Raw genomic sequence first — 8,894 nt, forward strand, 5'->3', positions numbered from 1 at the left:
AATCAAACCACACTCCCCCCCCCCCCCCCCCCCCCCTTCCTTACAAGTTGTTTCACCAACTCTGAATTATTGCCAACATGACGGGGGTGTGGAGCTGAATACTGAATTAGGTCCTGGTGTCGTAGTTGATAAGTGTACAAAGGGACTGCTCAGCCTCTGTGGAGACTTATTAAAGTCATTGAGGCCCTGCATGAGCACAGCAGTATGCCCTGACTGTCGGATCAGAGCTTTTGTCACTGCCGCACTATTCTACCATTTACTTCTCATTTGATAAGGTTCCATTTATCTGAAAGATGTGAAGAATCTAGACTCTTCTCTGGCATTTGTTTAGGTACCATTTTTTTAGAAACCGTGTTTGCCAGTGAAGAGAAAGACTAGATCCTGGGATTTCTGTAGTTCTGCTCCATGTGGTTCACCATCAGGAAGCTTTGTACTGAAAGCATGCATGTGTGCAGTAGCTCTTCTCCCACCTCCTCCCATCCCACACCCTGTCCCCAAAATACCTACGGTTCTGTCTTCCTCAAAGCACAAACCAAGTTATTGTTGTTCTAAGTAGCAGGTCTCCTGGTGAACTACGTTATTTCAATGTTTTTCGTGGTAGGGCATATATCTCTTCTCCTCAGATCGCAGATCAGCTTTAGTGGGAGGCATAAAAATGTGAGAACAGACTGTTTCCTGACAGCAGTCACTACATTTCCAAATGCTCTGGAGGACTGTCTAACTATGCAGTGGGCAGACAGAAGTGAATCTACCCAATTGAAACATCTTCTCATGATTTCTTTCTCATCTAGGCATTGACTTGAGCTCTGAAACTTGCATTTTGTGTCCATTCCAAATAATTTGCTACTGTTACAGTTACATTTTTTGGATATTTGTGTCAGCGACTTCAGCAGCCTTTGTTTAGTTGCTCTCTTTTCTTCTGTTTTTTTTTTTGTTTGTTTGTTTTTTGTTTGTTTTTTTTTAAATATATACCAGAGGTATTGCATTTCAGCCTGTTCATCACCATAGCAGTTAGAAATCACCTGGGGATGCTCCCTAGAATGAACTGTCTAGGCTCAGTGAAAGGTATTTCTCTGCAGAGGCCTCCTGCTTTGCAGCGTCCTTCCCCAGGGCCCGGAGCTGGCTGCCTTTGCACTGCGATGCAAGGTGGATTTCGATTTTGTTTTGGAACGCACAGTTACTGTGATGTGGCAGAGTCAGTGCATTTCTGGCAATAGCAATTCTGTCTAGTGCAACCCACAGGCTGCTGAAGCAATTTGTTTGTTTGTTTTCTGCTTTTATGCATAGCCTATTTCTGCTTTAAGTACATTTAGGTGGTGTGGGGTACCACAGGCTTAATTGTGCGATTTCTTGATCATGCCAATTGGTTTTACTATATTAGAATTCCCCTAGAAGTTCTGCAAGTTGCTAAAATTAGACCTTAAATATGTATGTAAGTAATCTTTTAAAGCATAATTACAGAAATGCAATTTCTCTTGCATTCCCTTCCCGTTTAGATCACAAAAGGGACACACCAGAAGCATATTTTTAGCTAATGTCATACTTAAACACCTGGGTGGGAGGTGGAGGGGAGGAAAATTTGAAGATCTTAGATTACATTATAATTAAGGGTTTAACTAGAAGGCATTTCAAAAAAAAGAATTAAAGCACTGTTGAGCTGGATCTGGAAGAGACCAAGACTCCAAAAGCCAGTCATGGCTCTAGGGCTATTATTTGTGTTGTCTGACTTCGGGTACATTCCTTCAAGGACAGAGGTATCCAGCGGTTGGATAAAGCTTTGGTTGAATGACTGAGCTCTGCTGGATGCAGGGAAGTAGGAGAGCCATATTGCTTTGGGAGGGGTATCACGTGGGGTGATACGGTTCGGTATGGCCAAACGCATCCTGGGGACAGAGCCTCTGGCAAGCCTGCAGAAGGAACAATGTCAGTCAGGAGGCTGAGAGTTTTAGAGAGAGGACTGGAGTATGGAAGGTCCCTCAACCCGGACCTCCTTAGTCTCTCCTGATTCCAGGCTATTTCACTTCTGCCAACCTTGATTTGAGAGCCCTGTACCCTTGCAATGGGTAGATGAATTTCCAATTTAGTCCTGGATTTTCAGTATCCATGTGCTTTTTTTCAGTGCTGCCAGGGCCCATCCCAGCTTAGTGAAAGCTGTTCTGCAGAATGTTCCTCGCCCACCCAAAGCACTGGTTTTCGAGTATGTGGGTTTCCAAGAGCCTGAGGCAGCACTGCAGACTGTTTTATATTTTCTAATGGCAAAAATGTGATATTTGTGGCAGTTCTCTTGGTGGTAAAAGTCAGACATTATACATCTTTAGGAAGAAGTTTTTCACTTTAAGGGTGGTAAGGCACTGGAACAGGTTGCCCAGAGAGGTTGTTGAGGCCCCATCCCTGGAGGTGTTCAAGGCCGGGCTGGACATGGCCTTGGGCAACCTGGTCTAGTGGGAGGTGTCCCTGCCCATAGCAGGGGGGTTAGAACTTGATGATCTTCAAGGTCCTTTCCAACCTAAACCATTCTATGATTCTGTGATCTTTACTTCAGATGAACTCAGCTCAAGACAGGCATCAGTTGGTGTTATGTTTTCTGGGTCTCTGAGCTCCAAAGGCCTGCTGAAAACTGAAAAAAACTTTTCCTTCCATGTTTCTCACCGTACACATGGGCATTTCTGCCTATGAATCCATCACCAGCCTAATAGATCAGAACGTGCATAGTACTAATTTTCTGTAATGCAGCAATTGGGAGATCTGCCAGTGTGTATGAAAATAAATTCAGCTGTTATGTTAAGAGTCAGTCGGTTTGCACAGCAGCTCCATTTTTGTATGTAAACAGATCATATACACACATGCATACACATATTTGTAATTTACATATACACATAGATATATACACACACAAAAAGGGTCACCTTAAATGTTGCTGAAAAATTTGCTGACACGTTTACAGTGACTGAGTTTTAGATTCTGTAACTAACAATCTCAGTGAGATTTTCCTGGAGAGTTTTCAAACCCGGTCTAGAAGTAAAGAAAAGGCGTGCTTTGTTGTTACTTGTAAGGTTTGAAACATCCAGAGTCTGATTCTGCTGGTGCTGTGAATACAAGATGGATAATACATTTTACAGTAGGAAACTTTTGTAAAGCCAAGATCCAGTCCCCTGAACTGAGGGAAATTCAGAATCATTTCAGAAAATTGATTGGGTTTTTTTTTTCTTCTAACAGTCTGGCCTAAGTTTTGCTGTGCTTTTATTGCACTTTGTTCCAGCAAAGGTTAATGAGCAGGCATCTCTGGAAAAAAAATAAAGTAATGGTCTCTTGCAAAGTATGGCTAGACAGGTATGACACTGCAATATTTCTAATTTCTAGAAATTTTTCCATCTTTGGTGTGGAAGTGAAAGAAAAAGGGAACATGTTTCAATTTAATTCAGTTTCTTGATCATCCTCTTTCATTCCACTGTAATACATGCCTTCAGTTGCCGCCTGATATGGCTTCCGCTGAATTATATTGAAGCAGTCTGCTGCTGCCCAAAGAAGGCTCTCACCTCACGTCAATATGTTGCACCACACAGATGTTATCTCCTAATAATGCCAATCAACCCTGTTTAGAAAGGGTCACCGGCTGCTGCGGGAGAGGATATGGGATGCAGTACCCCTGGAGGTGGCGTGCTAATTGTGAATGTGGCACACAGGGAGGCTGACAGCTGTGCCATGCTGCCTGCCTTGTCGCTAGCGTGACCAGGTGTCTGGGCACAGATATTCTAGGTTTGCTGGTTTTCTGACCACAGTTTTTGGGCTTTTTAAAAATGTGTTTATCTGTAGCAACCAGAAAGGTGTGCCTTCCTTGGAACTTCGGAAGTATCCCAAAGGGAAGAGACATCCAGACCAGGTCAGGGTGGTTCTACATTTACTGCCTTTGGGCTGTAGCAAGCAGAAAACTCTCACTGTAGCCCAGACAGGTTTTAAATGGAAATAGGATGTGGAATTCACTGAAGAAAGACTAAGATTTGATAGGGACAACACAGTTGAACTACTGGATAAACAGTTTACAACAATGGGGGAGGAGGTCCTCCAACGCAAAACACAGCCACTGGGTCAGGGACATATATAAGTTTTGCAGATGCTGCATGAGAAAGTAACAGTTTGTCTGCCATATGACTGCTTTTATGGTACTACACACTATCAGGGAGATTGCAGGTATGACTGGGGAAGGCTGAGCAAAAAGATTAATATTTTAACCAAAGATCTAACTGGCTTAACTGCATTTTAAATAGACATATTCTCTGCAGTGATCTTTGCAATCTAGAGGAGACAAGGAGAACTTTCAGAACTTGCAGAAATCTGCACCATTAGCAGGTATTGACCTATCAGGTAGGTCTTAGGAAGCCTTGGCCATCCCACTAGTATCCCAGCACACACAGTGCTGTCCTCATCCTTTCCTCCCAGCAGATCTGGTAAGAAGGTTCACCATACAAGAAGTGGTTCTGTTTGTTTGATCTAAAATCTGTTTGCTTAGTTTTGTTTAGCTTTGTATTCATTAGTTCCAGCACCTATAAATTCATGCAAACAATACGATAGTGGCATGTCTAATAAATACAGTTCTTGCTGTATTTATTGTGTAAAACAAAATAAATACTGAAAGCATCCTCAGCTTGTTGAAACTTGGGGAAGTCCCAAAATAAGCAATAACAAATAAAACTTGTTATGTTCCTGCACTTCCTAGCTAACAAATAAATGTGGTATCTGCTTAAATACAATCCATATCAGTCTATTGGATATAAGCATATACCTAATGATCAAAATGTATTTAACTGCTTAAAACCGGAGTCAGAAACAACTAACATTCACTGGTTGTTATCTTTAAAGGCTCTAGTTTTACTCGAGAAGGCGTTAGAATTGGTTTGTAAAGAATTCTTATTCTAGGTCGGTGTCCCAAAGTTGAATAAGATGATGCGTAAAATTGATACAGATCACTTCCTCAATAATCATGGTTTTGGCACTGTGAAGAAGATTAGAGTCTTTGTATTTTCCTAACTTTGCAGAATGTAATTCTGGTGAGCTTTCTCCAGCATACTATTTTCAATGTCAGTCTTTAACACTCCTGTAATTGAGTGCATCCTGCACCTGGGGAGGATTAACTCCATGCACCAGTACATGCTTTAGGCCAACTGGCTGGAAAGCAGCTTTACAGAAAAGCGCATGGAGGTCCTGGTGGAGCATCTGGATCTGCCATAGGAAGGGCACTACCAGCAGGTCAAGGGAGGTGATCCTTCCTCTCTGCTCAGCACTGGTGAGGCCACATGTGGTGTGTGCAGCTTAGCGCACGCACACCCCCCCTGCCCAGTACAAGAGAGACATGGATATACTGAGGCAAGACAAGTGAAGGGTCACTAAGGTGATTAAAGGAGAGGAACATCTGTCATATGAGGAGAGGCTGAGAGGTGAGACTGCCCAGCCTTGGGGAGAGGAGGCTCAGGTGGATCTTCTCAATGTATTTAAAGGGCTGATGGGAGGTTGTAAAGAAGGCAGAGCCAGGTTCTCAGTGGTGCTTAGTGACAGGGTAAGAGGCACAAACTGAAATACAAGAAATTCTGTTTAAGCATAGGAAAAAGCTTTTTTAAGTGTAACTGGCAGTGCAAAGAGATTGTTGCACCTCCATCTGTGGAGGTATTCAAAACCTGACTATTCAAGGTCCTGAGCAACCTGCTGTGGCTGACCCTGCTTTCAGCAGGGGGGTGGACTAGGTGATCTGCAGAGACCCCTTCCCACCTCAATCCATATGTGATGATTGTGTGCGAAGAGGATAGTGGCAACTGAAAGGAGACCAGGTAAGGGACTGTTCAGTAATTACTGTCCTCTTTTAACTCTGACCTTTTCATTCATGTAGCAAGGCCTTCTCAATGAGCTCTGGGGGAGTAACCCCCCTGTACACTTACTCAGGTTGGAGAGAGAGTAAAGCTACGGGTGCAGGGGGGCTGTAAACCTCAATATGCCTGCTTCAGAGAAATTCAGGATAATATTGCTGAATTGTTTGTTTTGGTATTTAGTGAGGATAACCTCAAAACTCTTACCATTTGTCACAGTACATAAAGTTTATGCATATGTGAATATGGAAAACTGCAGTAGAATTGGCTTATTTTACAGAATACCTCCATAAAACTAGATGGCTTTAGAGAGAGGCTTCCTTCCTAAGCTTTTTCATCAGAGGGACTGCAGGATCCAGTCTTATTCACCCGTGTATTGTACAGCATTATTGTATCCTATGGTACTCCCCCTTGGAGTCAGCAATGAGTAAACTGAGACCTACTTTCCACTAACTAGCTTTCCCCATGTGAATATTAGGATAGCTGATTATGGGGGAAAGCGGTTTTAAATTGCACATGAGCATTTCAGTTAAACTGCTGCAAACCTAAACCAAACTCTAAGAATTAGTGTTTTCGTACTTTTTCATGTTAAATTAATTGGAACACTCTAAAGGAAGAGTGCCTGTTTTGGGATTTGAACTGATCTGAACAAATTAGTTTATAAACAAGTTTACATTACGCGATTACAGTTTTACTATGGAGACAGATAATTTATGTTTGAAGATGGCTCTGGGCTTCATAGCTGTAAGAACTGTGTAAGCTCTAGAAAATGAACTGCTATCCCAAGAGAGCTTGTCTATAGTTTTGTCTTTAATTTCCATGTACCATATTTGAGTGGCCCTGGGTCACCATGTAGGGTTGCAAATTCAGTTGTCTGGGTTAGACTGGAGGATCCATAGGGGCAGAGCAAAGAGAAGGAGCAAAATTGAAGCCCTGTACAGGATAGGAGGGAACAAAGGGTTAAGTCTGTGACCCTCTTTCTACAACAGCATTTTCCTGGATAGAACGACTTACTCCATGTCAGGCTGTATATTCTGTCTCCAAACCCCAACTTTGCATGTGTGTCTTCCTGAGCTGTTACCCCTTCTGTTATTTCTTTCATAATTCAATGTCCAGGGTTCCAGCAAAATAATTATTAGCAGCAAAGTTCAGTAAAAAGAATTGTTTTCTATATTTTCCAAATATACCCATGCTGATGCCCAAATATTTTGGTTTGGTTTTTTTTTAATACCTCAGGTCTTTACTGCATGCCTGCTTGATAATAAAATAGACTGTTTTCTTTTAATTACTAAAAGCGTGGTGTAACAGCTTTAAATGTAGTTTTATGTTTGAATAGTTCTTAAGGCCTTGTAAACCAAGGTCTCAACAGTGCAGCTGTGAATGGTGGTAGTGACTGAGTTCAGCTACAATAAACCACTGTCAGTACTAAAACAATTCCAAAGAGTTGTGTGCTGTCACACACCCTGGCATCAGGAGAGGAACAACGGGGACATGTAACAAGAGACCCTCGCAAACTCTGCCCTTGGTTCAAACCAGATCTTCCACACAATCCATATAGGTTTCAGATAGTTGCAAAAAACCCAAATAAATCGGAATGTAAATAGGAATCTCCACTTACCTGCTGTAGAAAGTAATGCAAAGGAAACACAGCAGATTTTTTGTGGGCTAAATTCTACCTAGATGTCAATCTTTTCCTAGTAATTGTAAAAAGTGATTATGCTCCTCAATTAAGTGCCTAAAAATGCCTAAACCTGAGTTTTCGTCCCCCCACAATTCAGTTGTGCCCTTGTGAAATGTTAATTCCCTTCTCTGTATGGCTCTTTTCATATAGGAAGCTTAAAGAGAATAACCACCCCTGGATCCAAACCGAGGCATCTATGCACAGCTATTGTATAAAGAATAACAAAAAACCCAGATATACTGTATATCATCTCAGGCTTTCCTACAATAGCAGTAGTTGATTATCAGGAGACTTCTCCTTTTATCTTTTGTATTTCTAAAACTCACAAAGCAGAACAATTCATGTAGCCTGCTTAATCATCTTGCTTAATTGTTTAACCCATGCATGAAAAGGTGTAGGAAAACAGATGACTGCAATAGTAGCTGTGTGTGTGCCCCTACATGTGGCAGTATCAGGTCTGGAAGTTGACTCTGTAATCCATTTTTTTTTTTTTTTTTTTTTTTTTTTTTTCCCTGGATTAATGAAAAACAATGTGATAAAAACACATCAACCAGGTATTGTCTTCAAGTGTAAACACACAGTCCACTCTGTTATATACATTGAATCAAATTTATTTTTACTCCTCTTTCTCTCTTGTTCTTAAATGTATTAGCTGTCACATCTAGCAGTTTTGAAACACAGAAGGGTTACATTTGTTTATGGAGAAGGTAACCGATAAGGCATTGTGGACTTTTTGCAAGGGGCCAAGATAAAAATTGTTCAAGAAAGCTTCAGAACAAGACTGACCCATAGGTAAAGAGATTAGTATAATTGGGAGGAGAGTCTTAAAGTGCAGACCTAACTGGTTTGTAATATCTTGATCTACGTTTGTCATTTGCAGATTGAAAATTTCAAGCCAACCTTTAGTTTCAGCTTGAGGCATAAGCATTTAAAATGGAGAAAGAATCAGTATCAGTGCCATCACAAGCAAAGTCCCACTTGGCTCCCAGAAAAAGTTATTAAAACCTCCTCAGAACTAGAATTTTATTTGCCTGAAAACTGTGGCTTCAAGGGAATAAATTCAGGACCAAGTTGAGCACCAAGCTTTATCTCAATATATGTCTTGGATTACTTGCAGGAACGGCAATGCTATTTATACGTTCAGCCTTTATTCTGTTAAGCTAGACCGCACTGTCTTCAGCAACTTGCAAACGATGTGTGATGCTCCCTGTTTAAATAAAATCCATATTTAGAAAGAGTTGTATGCACTTTACAATCTATATCCCAAGATAGGTCCCTTAAGTAGATCTGTCTTCTAAGAGAGACAATTTGAGAAAGCCACAGATGTTTGGTGTGTGATATATATTTTTTTCTTTCCC

General features: G+C 41.3%; 1 protein-coding gene across 1 annotated transcript in view; it reads left to right on the plus strand.

Moving 5' to 3' along the window:
- The window catches only part of EPHA3 (EPH receptor A3), a 215,139-nt gene that overhangs the window by 138,416 nt on the left and 67,829 nt on the right, over nucleotides 1-8,894 (plus strand). The window lies entirely within an intron of this gene.

The sequence above is a fragment of the Charadrius vociferus genome, unplaced genomic scaffold (assembly GCF_000708025.1).
Source record: "Charadrius vociferus isolate BGI_N301 unplaced genomic scaffold, ASM70802v2 scaffold487, whole genome shotgun sequence".
NCBI classification, from domain to species: domain Eukaryota; kingdom Metazoa; phylum Chordata; class Aves; order Charadriiformes; family Charadriidae; genus Charadrius; species Charadrius vociferus.